Below are 19,223 nucleotides of genomic sequence, written 5' to 3' on the forward strand. Positions count from 1 at the left end.
GGGGTTAGGGCTAGGGCCAGGGTTACGGTTAGGGTTAGGGTTAGGGTTGAGTTCGGGTTAGTGTTAGGGTTAGGGTTAATGTTAGGGTTAGGGTTAGAGTTAGAGTTAGAGTTAGAGTTAGGGATGGGGTTAGGGTTAGGGTTAGGTTGGGGTTGGAGTTAGGGTTGGGGTTAGGGTTAGGATTAGGTTTGGTGTTAGGTTTAGGGTTAGGGTTAGGGTTGGAGTTGGGGTTAGGGTTAGGGTTGGGGTTGGGGTTAGGGTTAGTGTTAGGTTTAGGGTTGGGGTTAGGTTTAGGGTTAGGGTTAGGGTTGGGGTTAGGGTTAGGGTTAGTGTTGTTGTTGGGGCTAGGGTTAGGGTTAGGGTTGCGGTTAGGGTTAGGGTTAGGGTTGGGTTAGCGTTTGGGTTAGGGTTGGGGTTAGTGTTAAGTTGGGGTTGGAGTTAGGGTTGGGGTTAGTGTTAGGGTTAGGGTTGGTGTTAGGTTTAGGGTTAGGGTTAGGGTTAGGGATGGGGTTGGGGTTAGGTTTAGGGTTAGGGTTGGGGTTAGGGTTAGGGTTAGGGTTAGGATTAGGGTTGTGGTTGGGGTTAGGGTTAGGTTTAATGTTAGGGTTGTGGTGAGGGTTAGGGTTGGAGTTATGGTTAGGGTTGGGGTTAGGGTTAGGGTGAGGATTACGGTTATGGTTGGGGGAGGGTGAGGGTTAGGGTTGGGGTTAGGGTTAGGGTTAGTGTTAGTGTCAGGGTCAGAGTCAGGGTCATGGTTAGGGTGCGGGTTAGGGTCGGGGTTAGGGTTGGGGTTAGGGTTAGGGTTGGGGTTAGGTATAGGGTTAGGGTTGGTTTAAGGTTAGGGTTAGGGTTAGGGTTAGGGTGAGGGTTAGAGTTAGGGTTAGGGTTGGGGTTAGGGTTAGGGTTAGATTGAGGTTAGGGTTAGGGTTAGGGTTAGTGTTAGGTTTACGGTTGGGCGTAGGGTTAGGGTTAGGGTTGGCCTTAGGGTTAGGGTTAGGGTTAGGGTTAGGGTTGGGCTTGAGGTCAGGGTTAGGGTTAGGGTTATGGTTAGTGTTAGGTTTAGGGTTGGGGTTAGGGTTAGGGTTATGGTTAGGGTTAGGGTTGTGTTTAGGGTTAGGGTTAGTGTTGGGTTTGGGGTTAGGGTTAGGGTTGGGGTTGGGTTTAGGGTTAGGGTTAGGGTTAGTGTTTGGGTTAGGGTTGGGGTTAGGGTTAGGGTCAGGGTTAGTGTTAGGGTTGGGGTTAGGGTTAGGGTGGGGTTAGGGCTAGGGCCAGGGTTACGGTTAGGGTTAGGGTTAGGGTTGAGTTAGGGTTAGTGTTAGGGTTAGGGTTAAGGTAAGGGTTAGGGTTATGTTGGGGTTGGAGTTAGGGTTGTTTTAGGGTTAGGGTTAGGGTTGGTGTGTGGTTTAGGGTTAGGGTTAGGGTTAGGGTTGGGGTTGGGGTTAGGGTAAGGGTTAGGGTTGGGGTTAGGGTTAGGGTTAGGTTTGTGGTTGGGGTAAGGGTTAGGGTTAGGTTTAGTGTTGGGGTTGGGGTTAGGTTTAGGGTTAGGGTTGGGGTTAGGTTTAGGGTTAGGATTCGGGTTGTGGTTTGGGTTAGGGTTAGGGGTAGGGTTATGGTTGGGGTTGGGGTTAGGGTTGGGGTTAGGGTTGCGGTTGGGGTTAGGGTTAGGGTTGGGGTTACGGTTAGGGTTAGGGTTGGGGTTAGGGTTAGGGTTAGGGTTAGGGTAGTGGTTAGGGTTAGGGTTAGGGTTAGGGTTGGGGATAGGGTTGGGGTTAGGGTTGGGGTTAGGGTTAGGGGTAGGGTTAGGGTTAGAGTTAGAGTTAGAGTTAGGGATGGGGTTAGGGTTAGGGTTAGGGTTAGGTTGGGGTTGGAGTTAGGGTTGGGGTTAGGGTTAGGGTTAGGGTTGGTGTTAGGTTTCGGGTTAGGGTTAGGGTTGGAGTTGGGGTTAGGGTTAGGGTTGGGGTTGGGGTTAGGGTTAGTGTTAGGTTTAGGGTTGGGGTTAGGTTTAGGGTTAGGGTTAGGGTTGGGGTTAGGGTTAGGGTTAGTGTTGGTGATGGGGCTAGGGTTAGGGTTAGGGTTGCGGTTAGGGTTAGGGTAAGGGTTGGGTTAACGTTTGGGTTAGGGTTGGGGTTAGGGTTAAGTTGGGGTTGGAGTTAGGGTTGGGGTTAGTGTTAGGGTTAGGGTTGGGGTTAGGGTTAGGGTTAGGGTTATGGTTAGGGTTAGGGTTGTGTTTAGGGTTAGGGTTAGTGTTGGGGTTGGGGTTAGCGTTAGGGTTGGGGTTGGGTTTAGGGTTAGGGTTAGGGTTAGTGTTTGGGTTAGGGTTGGGGTTAGGGTTAGGGTCAGGGTTAGTGTTAGGGTTAGGGTTAGGGTGGGGTTAGGGCTAGGGCCAGGGTTACGGTTAGGGTTAGGGTTAGGGTTGAGTTCGGGTTAGTGTTAGGGTTAGGGTGAATGTTAGGGTTAGGGTTAGAGTTAGAGTTAGAGTTAGAGTTAGAGTTAGGGATGGGGTTAGGGTTAGGGTTAGGTTGGGGTTGGAGTTAGGGTTGGGGTTAGGGTTAGGATTAGGTTTGGTGTTAGGTTTAGGGTTAGGGTTAGGGTTGGAGTTGGGGTTAGGGTTAGGGTTGGGGTTGGGGTTAGGGTTAGTGTTAGGTTTAGGGTTGGGGTTAGGTTTAGGGTTAGGGTTAGGGTTGGGGTTAGGGTTAGGGTTAGTGTTGGTGTTGGGGCTAGGGTTAGGGTTAGGGTTGCGGTTAGGGTTAGGGTTAGGGTTGGGTTAGCGTTTGGGTTAGGGTTGGGGTTAGGGTTAAGTTGGGGTTGGAGTTAGGGTTGGGGTTAGTGTTAGGGTTAGGGTTGGTGTTAGGTTTAGGGTTTGGGTTAGGGTTAGGGATGGGGTTGGGGTTAGGTTTAGGGTTAGGGTTGGGGTTAGGGTTAGGGTTAGGATTAGGGTTGTGGTTGGGGTTAGGGTTAGGTTTAATGTTAGGGTTGTGGTTAGGGTTAGGGTTGGAGTTATGGTTAGGGTTGGGGTTAGGGTTAGGGTGAGGATTACGGTTATGGTTGGGGGAGGGTGAGGGTTAGGGTTGGGGTTAGGGTTAGGGTTAGTGTTAGGGTCAGGGTCAGAGTCAGGGTCATGGTTAGGGTGCGGGTTAGGGTCGGGGTTAGGGTTGGGGTTAGGGTTAGGGTTGGGGTTAGGTATAGGGTTAGGGTTGGTTTAAGGTTAGGGTTAGGGTTAGGGTGAGGGTTAGAGTTAGGGTTAGGGTTGGTGTTAGGGTTAGGGTTAGATTGAGGTTAGGGTTAGGGTTAGGGTTAGTGTTAGGTTTACGGTTGGGCGTAGGGTTAGGGTTAGGGTTGGCCTTAGGGTTAGGGTTAGGGTTAGGGTTAGGGTTAGGGTTGGGCTTGGGGTCAGGGTTAGGGTTAGGGTTACGGTTAGTGTTAGGTTTAGGGTTGGGGTTAGGGTTAGGGTTATGGTTAGGGTTAGGGTTGTGTTTAGGGTTAGGGTTAGTGTTGGGTTTGGGGTTAGGGTTAGGGTTGGGGTTGGGTTTAGGGTTAGGGTTAGGGTTAGTGTTTGGGTTAGGGTTGGGGTTAGGGTTAGGGTCAGGGTTAGTGTTAGGGTTGGGGTTAGGGTTAGGGTGGGGTTAGGGCTAGGGCCAGGGTTACGGTTAGGGTTAGGGTTAGGGTTGAGTTAGGGTTAGTGTTAGGGTTAGGGTTAAGGTAAGGGTTGGGGTTGGGGATAGGGTAAGGGTTAGGGTTGGGGTTAGGGTTAGGGTTAGGTTTGTGGTTGGGGTAAGGGTTAGGGTTAGGTTTAGTGTTGGGGTTGGGGTTAGGTTTAGGGTTAGGGTTGGGGTTAGGTTTAGGGTTAGGATTCGGGTTGTGGTTTGGGTTAGGGTTAGGGGTAGGGTTATGGTTGGGGTTGGGGTTAGGGTTGGGGTTAGGGTTGCGGTTGGGGTTAGGGTTAGGGTTGGGGTTACGGTTAGGGTTAGGGTTGGGGTTAGGGTTAGGGTTAGGGTTAGGGTAGTGGTTAGGGTTAGGGTTAGGGTTAGGGTTAGTGTTAGGTTTAGGGTTTGGCGTAGGGTTAGGGTTAGGGTTAGGGTTGGGTTAGCGTTTGGGTTAGGGTTGGGGTTAGGGTTAAGTTGGGGTTGGAGTTAGGGTTGGGGTTAGTGTTAGGGTTAGGGTTGGTGTTAGGTTTAGGGTTAGGGTTAGGGTTAGGGATGGGGTTGGGGTTAGGTTTAGGGTTAGGGTTGGGGTTAGGGTTAGGGTTAGGGTTAGGATTAGGGTTGTGGTTGGGGTTAGGGTTAGGTTTAATGTTAGGGTTGTGGTTAGGGTTAGGGTTGGAGTTATGGTTAGGGTTGGGGTTAGGGTTAGGGTGAGGATTACGGTTATGGTTGGGGGAGGGTGAGGGTTAGGGTTGGGGTTAGGGTTAGGGTTAGGGTTAGGGTCAGGGTCAGAGTCAGGGTCATGGTTAGGGTGCGGGTTAGGGTCGGGGTTAGGGTTGGGGTTAGGGTTAGGGTTGGGGTTAGGTATAGGGTTAGGGTTGGTTTAAGGTTAGGGTTAGGGTTAGGGTGAGGGTTAGAGTTAGGGTTAGGGTTAGGGTTGGGGTTAGGGTTAGGGTTAGATTGAGGTTAGGGTTAGGGTTAGGGTTAGTGTTAGGTTTACGGTTGGGCGTAGGGTTAGGGTTAGGGTTGGCCTTAGGGTTAGGGTTAGGGTTAGGGTTAGGGTTGGGCTTGGGGTCAGGGTTAGGGTTAGGGTTACGGTTAGTGTTAGGTTTAGGGTTGGGGTTAGGGTTAGGGTTATGGTTAGGGTTAGGGTTGTGTTTAGGGTTAGGGTTAGTGTTGGGTTTGGGGTTAGGGTTAGGGTTGGGGTTGGGTTTAGGGTTAGGGTTAGGGTTAGTGTTTGGGTTAGGGTTGGGGTTAGGGTTAGGGTCAGGGTTAGTGTTAGGGTTGGGGTTAGGGTTAGGGTGGGGTTAGGGCTAGGGCCAGGGTTACGGTTAGGGTTAGGGTTAGGGTTGAGTTAGGGTTAGTGTTAGGGTTAGGGTTAAGGTAAGGGTTAGGGTTATGTTGGGGTTGGAGTTAGGGTTGTTTTAGGGTTAGGGTTAGGGTTGGTGTTTGGTTTAGGGTTAGGGTTAGGGTTAGGGTTAGGGTTGGGGTTGGGGTTAGGGTAAGGGTTAGGGTTGGGGTTAGGGTTAGGGTTAGGTTTGTGGTTGGGGTAAGGGTTAGGGTTAGGTTTAGTGTTGGGGTTGTGGTTAGGTTTAGGGTTAGGGTTGGGGTTAGGGTTAGGGTTAGGATTCGGGTTGTGGTTGGGGTTAGGGTTAGGGGTAGGGTTATGGATGGGGTTGGGGTTAGGGTTGGGGTTAGGGTTGCGGTTGGGGTTATGGTTAGGGTTGGGGTTACGGTTAGGGTTAGGGTTGGGGTTAGGGTTAGGGTTAGGGTTAGGGTTAGGGTTGGGGATAGGGTTGGGGTTAGGGTTGGGGTTAGGGTTAGGGGTAGGGTTAGGGTTAGAGTTAGAGTTAGAGTTAGGGATGGGGTTAGGGTTAGGGTTAGGGTTAGGTTGGGGTTGGAGTTAGGGTTGGGGTTAGGGTTAGGGTTAGGGTTGGTGTTAGGTTTAGGGTTAGGGTTAGGGTTGGAGTTGGGGTTAGGGTTAGGGTTGGGGTTGGGGTTAGGGTTAGTGTTAGGTTTAGGGTTGGGGTTAGGTTTAGGGTTAGGGTTAGGGTTGGGGTTAGGGTTAGGGTTAGTGTTGGTGATGGGGCTAGGGTTAGGGTTAGGGTTGCGGTTAGGGTTAGGGTAAGGGTTGGGTTAGCGTTTGGGTTAGGGTTGGGGTTAGGGTTAAGTTGGGGTTGGAGTTAGGGTTGGGGTTAGTGTTAGGATTAGGGTTGGTGTTAGGTTTAGGGTTAGGGTTAGGGTTAGGGATGGGGTTGGGGTTGGGGTTAGGTTTAGGGTTAGGGTTGGGGTTAGGGTTAGGGTTAGGGTTAGGATTAGGGTTGTGGTTGGGGTTAGGGTTAAGTTTAATGTTAGGGTTGTGGTTAGGGTGAGGGTTAGGGTTGGAGTTATGGTTAGGGTTGGGGTTAGGGTTAGGGTGAGGATTACGGTTATGGTTGGGGAAGGGTGAGGGTTAGGGTTGGGGTTAGGGTTAGGGTCAGGGTCAGAGTCAGGGTCATGGTTAGGGTGCGGGTTAGGGTCGTGGTTAGGGTTGGGGTTAGGGTTAGGGTTGGGGTTAGGTATAGGGTTAGCGTTGGTTTAAGGTTAGGGTTAGGGTTAGGGTTAGGGTGAGGGTTAGAGTTAGGGTTAGGGTTAGGGTTGGGGTTAGGGTTAGGGTTAGGGTTAGATTGAGGTTAGGGTTAGGGTTAGGGTTAGTGTTAGGTTTACGGTTGGGCGTAGGGTTAGGGTTAGGGTTAGGGTTGGCCTTAGGGTTAGGGTTAGGGTGAGGGTTAGGGTTAGGGTTGGGCTTGGGGTCAGGGTTAGGGTTAGGGTTAGGGTTACGGTTAGTGTTAGGTTTAGGGTTGGGGTTAGGGTTAGGGTTATGGTTAGGGTTAGGGTTGTGTTTAGGGTTAGGGTTAGTGTTGGGGTTGGGGTTAGGGTTAGGGTTGGGGTTGGGTTTAGGGTTAGGGTTAGGGTTAGTGTTTGGGTTAGGGTTGGGGTTAGGGTTAGGGTCAGGGTTAGTGTTAGGGTTGGGGTTAGGGTTAGGGTGGGGTTAGGGCTAGGGCCATGGTTACGGTTAGGGAAAGGGTTGAGTTAGGGTTAGTGTTAGGGTTAGGGTTAAGGTTAGGGTTAGGGTTATGTTGGGGTTGGAGTTAGGGTTGTTTTAGGGTTAGGGTTAGGGTTGGTGTTTGGTTTAGGGTTTGGGTTAGGGTTAGGGTTGGGGTTGGGGTTAGGGTAAGGGTTAGGGTTGGGGTTAGGGTTAGGGTTAGGGTTAGGTTTGTGGTTGGGGTAAGGGTTAGGGTTAGGTTTAGTGTTAGTGTTGTGGTCAGGGTTAGGGTTGGGGTCATGGTAAGGGTTGGGGTTAGGGGTAGGGATAGGGTGAGGATTAGGGTTAGTGTTGCGGTTCGGGTTAGGGTTAGGTTTGGGTTAGCGTTAGGGTTAAAGTTGGGGTTAGGGTTAGGGTTATGTTGGGGTTGGAGTTAGGGTTGGGGTTAGTGTTACGGTTAGGGTTGGTGTTAGGTTTAGGGTTAGGGTTAGGGTTGGGGTTGGGGTTAGGTTTAGGGTTAGGATTGGGGTTAGGGTTAGGGTTAGGGTTAGGGTTGGGGTAATGGTTAGTGTTGGGGTTATGGTTAGGGTTAGGGTGAGGATTAGGGTTATGGTTGGGGGAGGGTTAGGGTTAGGGTTAGGGTTGGGGTTAGGGTTAGGGTTAGGGTTGGTTTAGGGATAGGGTTAGGGTGAGGGTGAGGGTGAGAGGTAGGGTTAGGTTTAGGGTTGGTGTTAGGGTTAGGGTTAGGGTTAGGGATGGGGTTAGGGTTAGGTTTAGGGTTAGATTGGGGTTAGGGTTAGGGTTAGTGTTAGGTTTAGGGTTGGGCGTAGGGTTAGGGTTAGGGTTGGGTTTAGGGTTAGGGTTAGTGGTAGTGTTGGGTTAGGGTTAGGGCCGGGGTGAGGGTTGGGGTTAGGGTTAGGGCTGGGGTTAGGGTTAGGGTTAGGGTTGGGTTAAGGTTAAGGTTAGGGTTAGGATTAGGATTAGGATTAGGGTTACTGTTAGGGTGAGGGTGAGGGTCAGGGTTAGGGTTAGGGTTAGCGTTGGGATTAGGGTTAGTGTTAGCGTTAGGGTTGGGGTTAGGGTTAGGTTTAGGGTTAGATGAGGGATAGGGTTAGGTTTAGGGTTGGTGTTTGGTTTAGTGTTAGGGTTAGGGTTAGTGTTGGGGTTAGGGTTAGGGTAGGGTTAGGGTTAGGGTTAGGGTTAGGGTTGGGGTTAGGGTTAGGTTTAGGGTTAGATGGGGTTAGGGTTAGGGTTAGGGTTGGTGTTTGGTTTAGTGTTAGGGTTAGGGTTGGGGTAAGGGTTGGGGTTATGGTTAGGGTTAGGGTTGGGTTAGGGTTAGGGTAAGGGTTAGGGTTAGGTTTAGGGTTAGGGTTGGGGTTAGGGTTAGGGTAGGGGTTAGGGTTAGGGTTAGGATTCGGATTGTGGTTGGGGTTAGGGTTAGGGTTAGGGTTAGGGTTATGGTTGGGGTTGGGGTTAGGGTTGGGGTTGGGGTTAGGGTTGCGGTTGGGGTTAGGGTTAGGGTTAGGGTTGGGGTTAGGGTTATGTTTAGGGGTAGGGTTAGGGTTGGGGTTAGGGTTAGGGTTAGGGTTAGGGTAGTGGTTAGGGTTAGGGTTAGGGTTAGGGTCGGGGTTAGGATTGGGGTTAGGGTTAGGTTTAGGGTTAGGGTTAGGGTTAGGGTTGGGGTTGGGGTTAGGGTTAGGGTTGGGGTTAGGGTTAGGTTTAGGGTTAGATTGAGGTTAGGGTTAGGGTTAGGATTAGGGTTAGTGTTAGGTTTAGGGTTTGGCGAAAGGGTTAGGGTTAGGGTTAGGGTTAGGGTTAGGGTTGGGGTTAGGGTTAGGGTTAGGGTTAGGGTTAGGGTTGGGCTTGGGGTCAGGGTTAGGGTTAGGGTTACGGTTAGTGTAATGTTTAGGGTTGGGGTTAGGGTTATGGTTAGGGTTAGGGTTGTGTTTAGGGTTAGGGTTAGTGTTGGGGTTGGGGTTAGGGTTAGGGTTGGGTTTAGGTTTAGGGTTAGGGTTAGTGTTTGGGTTAGGGTTGGGGTTAGGGTTAGGGTCAGGGTTAGTGTTAGGGTTGGGGTTAGGGTTAGGGTGGGGGTAGTGTTGCGGTTCGGGTTCGGGTTAGGTTTGGGTTAGCGTTAGGGTTAAAGTTGGGGTTAGGGTTAGGGTTATGTTGGGGTTGGAGTTAGGGTTGGGGTTAGTGTTACGGTTAGGGTTGGTGTTAGGTTTAGGGTTAGGGTTAGGGTTGTGGTTGGGGTAAGGGTTAGGGTTAGGTTCAATGTTAGTGTTGTGGTCAGGGTTAGGGTTAGGGTTAGGGTTGGGGTTATGGTTATGGTAAGGGTTGTGGTTAGGGGTAGGCTTAGGGTGAGGATTAGGGTTAGTGTTGCGGTTCGGGTTAGGGTTAGGGTTGGGTTAGGGTTAGGGTTAGGGTTAGGGTTAGGGTTGGGGTTGGGGTTAGGGATAGAGTTAGGTTTAGGGTTAGATGGGGGTTAGGGTTAGGGTTAGGGTTGGTGTTTGTTTTAGTGTTAGGTTTAGGGATAGGGTTAGGGTTAGGGTTAGGGTTAGGGTTGGGGTTGGGGTTGGGGTTAGGGTTAGGGTTATGGTTGGGTTTAGGGTTATGGTTGGGTTAGGGTTAGGGTTAGGGTTAGTGCTGGGGTTGGGGTTGGGGTTAGGGTTAGGGTTGGTGTTAGGTTTAGGTTTAGGGTTGGGGTTGGGGTTAGGGTTAGGGTTGGGGTTAGGGTTGGGGTTGGGGTTGGGGTTAGGGTTGGGGTTAGTGTTGGGGTTAGGGTTAGGGTTAGGGTTGGCGTTAGGGTTAGGGTTAGTGTTAGGTTTGGGTTTAGGGTTGGGGTTAGGGTTAGGGTTAGGGTTGGGGTTGGGGTTAGGGTTCGGGTTCGGGTTAGGTTGGGGTTGGAGTTAGAGTTGGGGTTAGGGTTTGGGTTAGGGTTGGTGTTAGGTTTAGGGTTAGGGTTAGGGTTGGGGTAGGGGTTGGGGTTGGGGTTGGGGTTAGGGTTAGGGTTATGGTTGGGTTTAGGGTTATGGTTGGGTTAGGGTTAGGGTTAGGGTTAGTGCTGGGGTTGGGGTTGGGGTTAGGGTTAGGGTTGGGGGTAGGGTTAGGGTTAGGGTTAAGGGTAGGGTTGGGGTTAGGGTTAGGGTTAGGGTTATGGTTAGGGTTGGGGTTGGGGTTGGGGTTAGGGTTGGGGTTAGGGTTGCGGTTGGGGTTAGGGTTAGGGTTAGGGATGGGGTTAGGGTTAGGTTTAGGGTTAGATTGGGGTTAGGGTTAGGGTTAGTGTTAGGTTTAGGGTTGGGCGTAGGGTTAGGGTTAGGGTTGGGTTTAGGGTTAGGGTTAGTGGTAGTGTTGGGTTAGGGTTAGGGCCGGGGTGAGGGTTGGGGTTAGGGTTAGGGCTGGGGTTAGGGTTAGGGTTAGGGTTGGGTTAAGGTTAAGGTTAGGGTTAGGATTAGGATTAGGATTAGGGTTACTGTTAGGGTGAGGGTGAGGGTCAGGGTTAGGGTTAGGGTTAGGTTTGGGATTAGGGTTAGTGTTAGGGTTAGGGTTAGGGTTGGGGTTAGGGTTAGGTTTAGGGTTAGATGAGGGATAGGGTTAGGTTTAGGGTTGGTGTTTGGTTTAGTGTTAGGGTTAGGGTTAGTGTTGGGGTTAGGGTTAGGGTAGGGTTAGGGTTAGGGTTAGGGTTAGGGTTGGGGTTAGGGTTAGGTTTAGGGTTAGATGGGGTTAGGGTTAGGGTTAGGGTTGGTGTTTGGTTTAGTGTTAGGGTTAGGGTTAGGGTTAGGGTTGGGGTAAGGGTTGGGGTTATGGTTAGGGTTAGGGTTGGGTTAGGGTTAGGGTAAGGGTTAGTGCTGGGGTTGGGGTTAGGGTTAGGGTTGGTGTTAGGTTTAGGTTTAGGGTTGGGGTTGGGGTTAGGGTTAGGGTTGGGGTTAGGGTTGGGGTTGGGGTTGGGGTTAGGGTTGGGGTTAGTGTGGGGGTTAGGGTTAGGGTTAGGGTTGGCGTTAGGGTTAGGGTTAGGGTTAGGTTTGGGTTTAGGGTTGGGGTTAGGGTTAGGGTTAGGGTTGGGGTTGGGGTTAGGGTTCGGGTTCGGGTTCGGGTTAGGTTGGGGTAGGAGTTAGAGTTGGGGTTAGGGTTAGGGTTAGGGTTGGTGTTAGGTTTAGGGTTAGGGTTATGGTTAGGGTTAGGGCTAGGGTTGGGGTTGGGGTTGGGGTTGGGGTTGGGGTTAGGGTTAGGGTTATGGTTGGGTTTAGGGTTATGGTTGGGTTAGGGTTAGGGTTAGGGTTAGTGCTGGGGTTGGGGTTGGGGTTAGGGTTAGGGTTGGGGGTAGGGTTAGGGTTAGGGTTAAGGGTAGGGTTGGGGTTAGGGTTAGGGTTAGGGTTATGGTTAGGGTTGGGGTTGGGGTTGGGGTTAGGGTTGGGGTTAGGGTTGCGGTTGGGGTTAGGGTTAGGGTTAGGGTTAGGGATGGGGTTAGGGTTAGGTTTAGGGTTAGATTGGGGTTAGGGTTAGGGTTAGTGTTAGGTTTAGGGTTGGGCGTAGGGTTAGGGTTAGGGTTGGGTTTAGGGTTAGGGTTAGTGGTAGTGTTGGGTTAGGGTTAGGGCCGGGGTGAGGGTTGGGGTTAGGGTTAGGGCTGGGGTTAGGGTTAGGGTTAGGTTTGGGTTAAGATTAAGGTTAGGGTTAGGATTAGGATTAGGATTAGGGTTACTGTTAGGGTGAGGGTGAGGGTCAGGGTTAGGGTTAGGGTTAGGGTTGGGATTAGGGTTAGTGTTAGGGTTAGGGTTAGGGTTGGGGTTAGGGTTAGGTTTAGGGTTAGATGAGGGATAGGGTTAGGTTTAGGGTTGGTGTTTGGTTTAGTGTTAGGGTTAGGGTTAGTGTTGGGGTTAGGGTTAGGGTAGGGTTAGGGTTAGGGTTAGTGTTAGGATTGGGGTTAGGGTTAGGTTTAGGGTTAGATGGGGTTAAGGTTAGGGTTAGGGTTGGTGTTTGGTTTAGTGTTAGGGTTAGGGTTAGGGTTAGGGTTGGGGTAAGGGTTGGGGTTATGGTTAGGGTTAGGGTTGTGTTAGGGTTAGGGTAAGGGTTAGGGTTAGGTTTAGGGTTAGGGTTGGGGTTAGGGTTAGGGTAGGGGTTAGGGTTAGGGTCAGGATTCGGATTGTGGTTGGGGTTAGGGTTAGGGTTAGGGTTAGGGTTATGGTTGGGGTTGGGGTTAGGGTTGGGGTTAGGGTTGCGGTTGGGGTTAGGGTTAGGGTTAGGGTTAGGGTTGGGGTTAGGGTTATGTTTAGGGGTAGGGTTAGGGTTGGGGTTAGGGTTAGGGTTAGGGTTAGGGTTAGGGTCGGGGTTAGGGTTGGGGTTAGGGTTAGGGTTAGGGTTAGGGTTGGGGTTGGGGTTGGGGTTAGGGTTAGGGTTGGGGTTAGGGTTAGGTTTAGGGTTAGATTGAGGTTAGGGTTAGGGTTAGGGTTAGGGTTAGTGTTAGGTTTAGGGTTTGGCGAAGGGTTAGGGTTAGGGTTAGGGTTAGGGTTAGGGTTAGGGTTAGGGTTGGGGTTAGGGTTAGGGTTAGGGTTAGGGTTAGGGTTGGGCTTGGGGTCAGGGTTAGGGTTAGGGTTACGGTTAGTGTAATGTTTAGGGTTGGGGTTAGGGTTATGGTTAGGGTTAGGGTTCTGTTTAGGGTTAGGGTTAGTGTTGGGGTTGGGGTTAGGGTTAGGGTTGGGTTTAGGTTTAGGGTTAGGGTTAGTGTTTGGGTTAGGGTTGGGGTTAGGGTTAGGGTCAGGGTTAGTGTTAGGGTTGGGGTTAGGTTTAGGGTGGGGTTAGTGTTGCGGTTCGGGTTCGGGTTAGGTTTGGGTTAGCGTTAGGGTTAAAGTGGGGGTTAGGGTTAGGGTTATGTTGGGGTTGGAGTTAGGGTTGGGGTTAGTGTTACTGTTAGGGTTGGTGTTAGGTTTAGGGTTAGGGTTAGGGTTGTGGTTGGGGTAAGGGTTAGGGTTAGGTTTAATGTTAGTGTTGTGGTCAGGGTTAGGGTTAGGGTTAGGGTTGGGGTTATGGTTATGGTAAGGGTTGTGGTTAGGGGTAGGCTTAGGGTGAGGATTAGGGTTAGTGTTGCGGTTCGGGTTAGGGTTAGGGTTGGGTTAGGGTTAGTGTTAGGGTTAGGGTTAGGGTTAGGGTTGGGGTTGGGGTTAGGGATAGGGTTAGGTTTAGGGTTAGATGGGGGTTAGGGTTAGGGTTAGGGTTGGTGTTTGGTTTAGTGTTAGGTTTAGGGATAGGGTTAGGGTTAGGGTTAGGGTTAGGGTTGGGGTTGGGGTTGGGGTTAGGGTTAGGGTTATGGTTGGGTTTAGGGTTATGGTTGGGTTAGGGTTAGGGTTAGGGTTAGTGCTGGGGTTGGGGTTGGGGTTAGGGTTAGGGTTGGTGTTAGGTTTAGGTTTAGGGTTGGGGTTGGGGTTAGGGTTAGGGTTGGGGTTAGGGTTGGGGTTGGGGTTGGGGTTAGGGTTGGGGTTAGTGTTGGGGTTAGGGTTAGGGTTAGGGTTGGCGTTAGGGTTAGGGTTAGGTTTAGGTTTGGGTTTAGGGTTGGGGTTAGGTTTAGGGTTAGGGTTGGGGTTGGGGTTAGGGTTCGGGTTCGGGTTAGGTTGGGGTTGGAGTTAGAGTTGGGGTTAGGGTTAGGGTTAGGGTTGGTGTTAGGTTTAGGGTTAGGGTTAGGGTTAGGGTTGGGGTTGGGGTTGGGGTTGGGGTTGGGGTTAGGGTTAGGGTTATGGTTGGGTTTAGGGTTATGGTTGGGTTAGGGTTGGGGTTAGGGTTAGGGTTAGGGTTATGGTTAGGGTTGGGGTTGGGGTTGGGGTTAGGGTTGGGGTTAGGGTTGCGGTTGGGGTTAGGGTTAGGGTTAGGGTTGGGGTTAGGGTTAGGGTTAGGGTAGTGGTTAGGGTTAGGGTTAGGGTTGGGGTTAATGTTAGGGTTGGGGTTAGGGTTAGGGGTAGGGTTAGGGTTAGGGTTAGGGTTGGTGTTAGGGTTAGTGTTAGGGTTAGGGTTGGTGTTAGGTTTAGGGTTAGGGTTAGTGTTGGGGTTGGGGTTAGGTTTAGGGTTAGGGTTGGGGTTAGGGTTAGGGTTAGGGTTAGGATTCGGGTTGTGGTTGGGGTTAGGGTTAGGGGTAGGGTTATGGTTGGGGTTGGGGTTAGGGTTGGGGTTAGGGTTGCAGTTGGGGTTAGGGTTGGGGTTAGGGTTAGGGTTAGGTTTAGGGTTGGGGTTAGGGTTAGGGTTAGGGTTAGGGTAGTGGTTAGGTTTAGGTTTAGGGGTAGGGTTGGGGATAGGGTTGGGGTTAGGGTTAGGGGTAGGGTTAGGGTTAGAGTTAGAGTTAGAGTTAGAGTTAGGGATGGGGTTAGGGTTAGGGTTAAGGTTAGGTTGGGGTTGGAGTTAGGGTTGGGGTTAGGGTTAGGGTTAGGGTTGGTGTTAGGTTTAGGGTTAGGGTTAGGGTTGGAGTTGGGGTTAGGGTTAGGGTTGGGGTTGGGGTTAGGGTTAGTGTTAGGTTTAGGGTTGGGGTTAGGTTTAGGGTTAGGGTTAGGGTTGGGGTTAGGGTTAGGGTTAGTGTTGGTGTTGGGGCTAGGGTTAGGGTTAGGGTTGCGGTTAGGGTTAGGGTTAGGGTTGGGTTAGCGTTTGGGTTAGGGTTGGGGTTAGGGTTAAGTTGGGGTTGGAGTTAGGGTTGGGGTTAGTGTTAGGGTTAGGGTTGGTGTTAGGTTTAGGGTTAGGGTTAGGGTTAGGGATGGGGTTGGGGTTAGGTTTTGGGTTAGGGTTGGGGTTAGGGTTAGTGTTAGGGTTAGGATTAGGGTTGTGGTTGGGGTTAGGGTTAGGTTTAATGTTTGGGTTGTGGTTAGGGTTAGGGTTAGGGTTGGAGTTATGGTTAGGGTTGGGGTTAGGGTTAGGGTTAGGGTGAGGATTACGGTTATGGTTGGGGGAGGGTGAGGGTTAGGGTTGGGGTTAGGGTTAGGGTTAGGGTTAGGGTTAGGGTCAGGGTCAGAGTCAGGGTCATGGTTAGGGTGCGGGTTAGGGTCGGGGTTAGGGTTGGGGTTAGGGTTAGGGTTGGGGTTAGGGTTAGGGTTGGGGTTAGGAATAGGGTTAGGGTTGGTTTAAGGTTAGGGTTAGGGTTAGGGTTAGGGTGAGGGTTAGAGTTAGGGTTAGGGTTAGGGTTGGGGTTAGGGTTAGGGTTAGGGTTAGGTTGAGGTTAGGGTTAGGGTTAGGGTTAGTGTTAGGTTTACGGTTGGGCGTAGGGTTAGGGTTAGGGTTAGGGTTGGCCTTAGGGTTAGGGTTAGGGTTAGGGTTAGGGTTGGGCTTGGGGTCAGGGTTAGGGTTAGGGTTACGGTTAGTGTTATGTTTAGGGTTGGGGTTAGGGTTAGGGTTATGGTTAGGGTTAGGGTTGTGTTTAGGGTTAGGGTTAGTGTTGGGGTTGGGGTTAGGGTTAGGGTTGGGGTTGGGTTTAGGGTTAGGGTTAGGGTTAGTGTTTGGGTTAGGGTTGGGGTTAGGGTTAGGGTCAGGGTTGGGTTTAGGTTTAGGGTTAGGGTTAGTGTTTGGGTTAGGGTTGGGGTTAGGGTTAGGGTCAGGGTTAGTGTTAGGGTTGGGGTTAGGGTTAGGGTGGGGTTAGTGTTGCGGTTCGGGTTCGGGTTAGGTTTGGGTTAGCGTTAGGGTTAAAGTGGGGGTTAGGGTTAGGGTTATGTTGGGGTTGGAGTTAGGGTTGGGGTTAGTGTTACTGTTAGGGTTGGTGTTAGGTTTAGGGTTAGGGTTAGGGTTGTGGTTGGGGTAAGGGTTAGGGTTAGGTTTAATGTTAGTGTTGTGGTCAGGGTTAGGGTTAGGGTTAGGGTTGGGGTTATGGTTATGGTAAGGGTTGTGGTTAGGGGTAGGCTTAGGGTGAGGATTAGGGTTAGTGTTGCGGTTCGGGTTAGGGTTAGGGTTGGGTTAGGGTTAGTGTTAGGGTTAGGGTTAGGGTTAGGGTTGGGGTTGGGGTTAGGGATAGGGTTAGGTTTAGGGTTAGATGGGGGTTAGGGTTAGGGTTAGGGTTGGTGTTTGGTTTAGTGTTAGGTTTAGGGATAGGGTTAGGGTTAGGGTTAGGGTTAGGGTTAGGGTTGGGGTTGGGGTTGGGGTTAGGGTTAGGGTTATGGTTGGGTTTAGGGTTATGGTTGGGTTAGGGTTAGGGTTAGGGTTAGTGCTGGGGTTGGGGTTGGGGTTAGGGTTAGGGTTGGTGTTAGGTTTAGGTTTAGGGTTGGGGTTGGGGTTAGGGTTAGGGTTGGGGTTAGGGTTGGGGTTGGGGTTGGGGTTAGGGTTGGGGTTAGTGTTGGGGTTAGGGTTAGGGTTAGGGTTGGCGTTAGGGTTAGGGTTAGGGTTAGGTTTGGGTTTAGGGTTGGGGTTAGGTTTAGGGTTAGGGTTGGGGTTGGGGTTAGGGTTCGGGTTCGGGTTAGGTTGGGGTTGGAGTTAGAGTTGGGGTTAGGGTTAGGGTTAGGGTTGGTGTTAGGTTTAGGGTTAGGGTTAGGGTTGGGGTTGGGGTTGGGGTTGGGGTTGGGGTTAGGGTTAGGGTTATGGTTGGGTTTAGGGTTATGGTTGGGTTAGGGTTGGGGTTAGGGTTAGGGTTAGGGTTATGGTTAGGGTTGGGGTTGGGGTTGGGGTTAGGGTTGGGGTTAGGGTTGCGGTTGGGGTTAGGGTTAGGGTTAGGGTTGGGGTTAGGGTTAGGGTTAGGGTAGTGGTTAGGGTTAGGGTTAGGGTTAGGGTTGGGGTTAATGTTAGGGTTGGGGTTAGGGTTAGGGGTAGGGTTAGGGTTAGGGTTAGGGTTGGGGTTAGGGTTAGTGTTAGGGTTAGGGTTGGTGTTAGGTTTAGGGTTAGGGTTAGTGTTGGGGTTGGGGTTAGGTTTAGGGTTAGGGTTGGGGTTAGGGTTAGGGTTAGGGTTAGGATTCGGGTTGTGGTTGGGGTTAGGGTTAGGGGTAGGGTTATGGTTGGGGTTGGGGTTAGGGTTGGGGTTAGGGTTGCAGTTGGGGTTAGGGTTGGGGTTAGGGTTAGGGTTAGGTTTAGGGTTGGGGTTAGGGTTAGGGTTAGGGTTAGGGTAGTGGTTAGGGTTAGGTTTAGGGTTAGGGTTGGGGATAGGGTTGGGGTTAGGGTTAGGGGTAGGGTTAGGGTTAGAGTTAGAGTTAGAGTTAGAGTTAGGGATGGGGTTAGGGTTAGGGTTAGGGTTAGGTTGGGGTTGGAGTTAGGGTTGGGGTTAGGGTTAGGGTTAGGGTTGGTGTTAGGTTTAGGGTTAGGGTTAGGGTTGGAGTTGGGGTTAGGGTTAGGGTTGGGGTTGGGGTTAGGGTTAGTGTTAGGTTTAGGGTTGGGGTTAGGTTTAGGGTTAGGGTTAGGGTTGGGGTTAGGGTTAGGGTTAGTGTTGGTGTTGGGGCTAGGGTTAGGGTTAGGGTTGCGGTTAGGGTTAGGGTTAGGGTTGGGTTAGCGTTTGGGTTAGGGTTGGGGTTAGGGTTAAGTTGGGGTTGGAGTTAGGGTTGGGGTTAGTGTTAGGGTTAGGGTTGGTGTTAGGTTTAGGGTTAGGGTTAGGGTTAGGGATGGGGTTGGGGTTAGGTTTTGGGTTAGGGTTGGGGTTAGGGTTAGTGTTAGGGTTAGGATTAGGGTTGTGGTTGGGGTTAGGGTTAGGTTTAATGTTTGGGTTGTGGTTAGGGTTAGGGTTAGGGTTGGAGTTATGGTTAGGGTTGGGGTTAGGGTTAGGGTTAGGGTGAGGATTACGGTTATGGTTGGGGGAGGGTGAGGGTTAGGGTTGGGGTTAGGGTTAGGGTTAGGGTTAGGGTTAGGGTCAGGGTCAGAGTCAGGGTCATGGTTAGGGTGCGGGTTAGGGTCGTGGTTAGGGTTGGGGTTAGGGTTAGGGTTGGGGTTAGGTATAGGGTTAGCGTTGGTTTAAGGTTAGGGTTAGGGTTAGGGTTAGGGTGAGGGTTAGAGTTAGGGTTAGGGTTAGGGTTGGGGTTAGGGTTAGGGTTAGGGTTAGATTGAGGTTAGGGTTAGGGTTAGGGTTAGTGTTAGGTTTACGGTTGGGCGTAGGGTTAGGGTTAGGGTTAGGGTTGGCCTTAGGGTTAGGGTTAGGGTGAGGGTTAGGGTTAGGGTTGGGCTTGGGGTCAGGGTTAGGGTTAGGGTTAGGGTTACGGTTAGTGTTAGGTTTAGGGTTGGGGTTAGGGTTAGGGTTATGGTTAGGGTTAGGGTTGTGTTTAGGGTTAGGGTTAGTGTTGGGGTTGGGGTTAGGGTTAGGGTTGGGGTTGGGTTTAGGGTTAGGGTTAGGGTTAGTGTTTGGGTTAGGGTTGGGGTTAGGGTTAGGGTCAGGGTTAGTGTTAGGGTTGGGGTTAGGGTTAGGGTGGGGTTAGGGCTAGGGCCATGGTTACGGTTAGGGAAAGGGTTGAGTTAGGGTTAGTGTTAGGGTTAGGGTTAAGGTTAGGGTTAGGGTTATGTTGGGGTTGGAGTTAGGGTTGTTTTAGGGTTAGGGTTAGGGTTGGTGTTTGGTTTAGGGTTTGGGTTAGGGTTAGGGTTGGGGTTGGGGTTAGGGTAAGGGTTAGGGTTGGGGTTAGGGTTAGGGTTAGGGTTAGGTTTGTGGTTGGGGTAAGGGTTAGGGTTAGGTTTAGTGTTAGTGTTGTGGTCAGGGTTAGGGTTGGGGTCATGGTAAGGGTTGGGGTTAGGGGTAGGGATAGGGTGAGGATTAGGGTTAGTGTTGCGGTTCGGGTTAGGGTTAGGTTTGGGTTAGCGTTAGGGTTAAAGTTGGGGTTAGGGTTAGGGTTATGTTGGGGTTGGAGTTAGGGTTGGGGTTAGTGTTACGGTTAGGGTTGGTGTTAGGTTTAGGGTTAGGGTTAGGGTTGGGGTTGGGGTTAGGTTTAGGGTTAGGATTGGGGTTAGGGTTAGGGTTAGGGTTAGGGTTGGGGTAATGGTTAGTGTTGGGGTTATGGTTAGGGTTAGGGTGAGGATTAGGGTTATGGTTGGGGGAGGGTTAGGGTTAGGGTTAGGGTTGGGGTTAGGGTTAGGGTTAGGGTTGGTTTAGGGATAGGGTTAGGGTGAGGGTGAGGGTGAGAGGTAGGGTTAGGTTTAGGGTTGGTGTTAGGGTTAGGGTTAGGGTTAGGGATGGGGTTAGGGTTAGGTTTAGGGTTAGATTGGGGTTAGGGTTAGGGTTAGTGTTAGGTTTAGGGTTGGGCGTAGGGTTAGGGTTAGGGTTGGGTTTAGGGTTAGGGTTAGTGGTAGTGTTGGGTTAGGGTTAGGGCCGGGGTGAGGGTTGGGGTTAGGGTTAGGGCTGGGGTTAGGGTTAGGGTTAGGGTTGGGTTAAGGTTAAGGTTAGGGTTAGGATTAGGATTAGGATTAGGGTTACTGTTAGGGTGAGGGTGAGGGTCAGGGTTAGGGTTAGGGTTAGCGTTGGGATTAGGGTTAGTGTTAGCGTTAGGGTTGGGGTTAGGGTTAGGTTTAGGGTTAGATGAGGGATAGGGTTAGGTTTAGGGTTGGTGTTTGGTTTAGTGTTAGGGTTAGGGTTAGTGTTGGGGTTAGGGTTAGGGTAGGGTTAGGGTTAGGGTTAGGGTTAGGGTTGGGGTTAGGGTTAGGTTTAG

Source organism: Heloderma suspectum, chromosome 12 (genome assembly GCF_057233095.1).
Source record: "Heloderma suspectum isolate Gila_16-S chromosome 12, 16-S_ref, whole genome shotgun sequence".
NCBI classification, from domain to species: Eukaryota; Metazoa; Chordata; class Lepidosauria; order Squamata; family Helodermatidae; genus Heloderma; species Heloderma suspectum.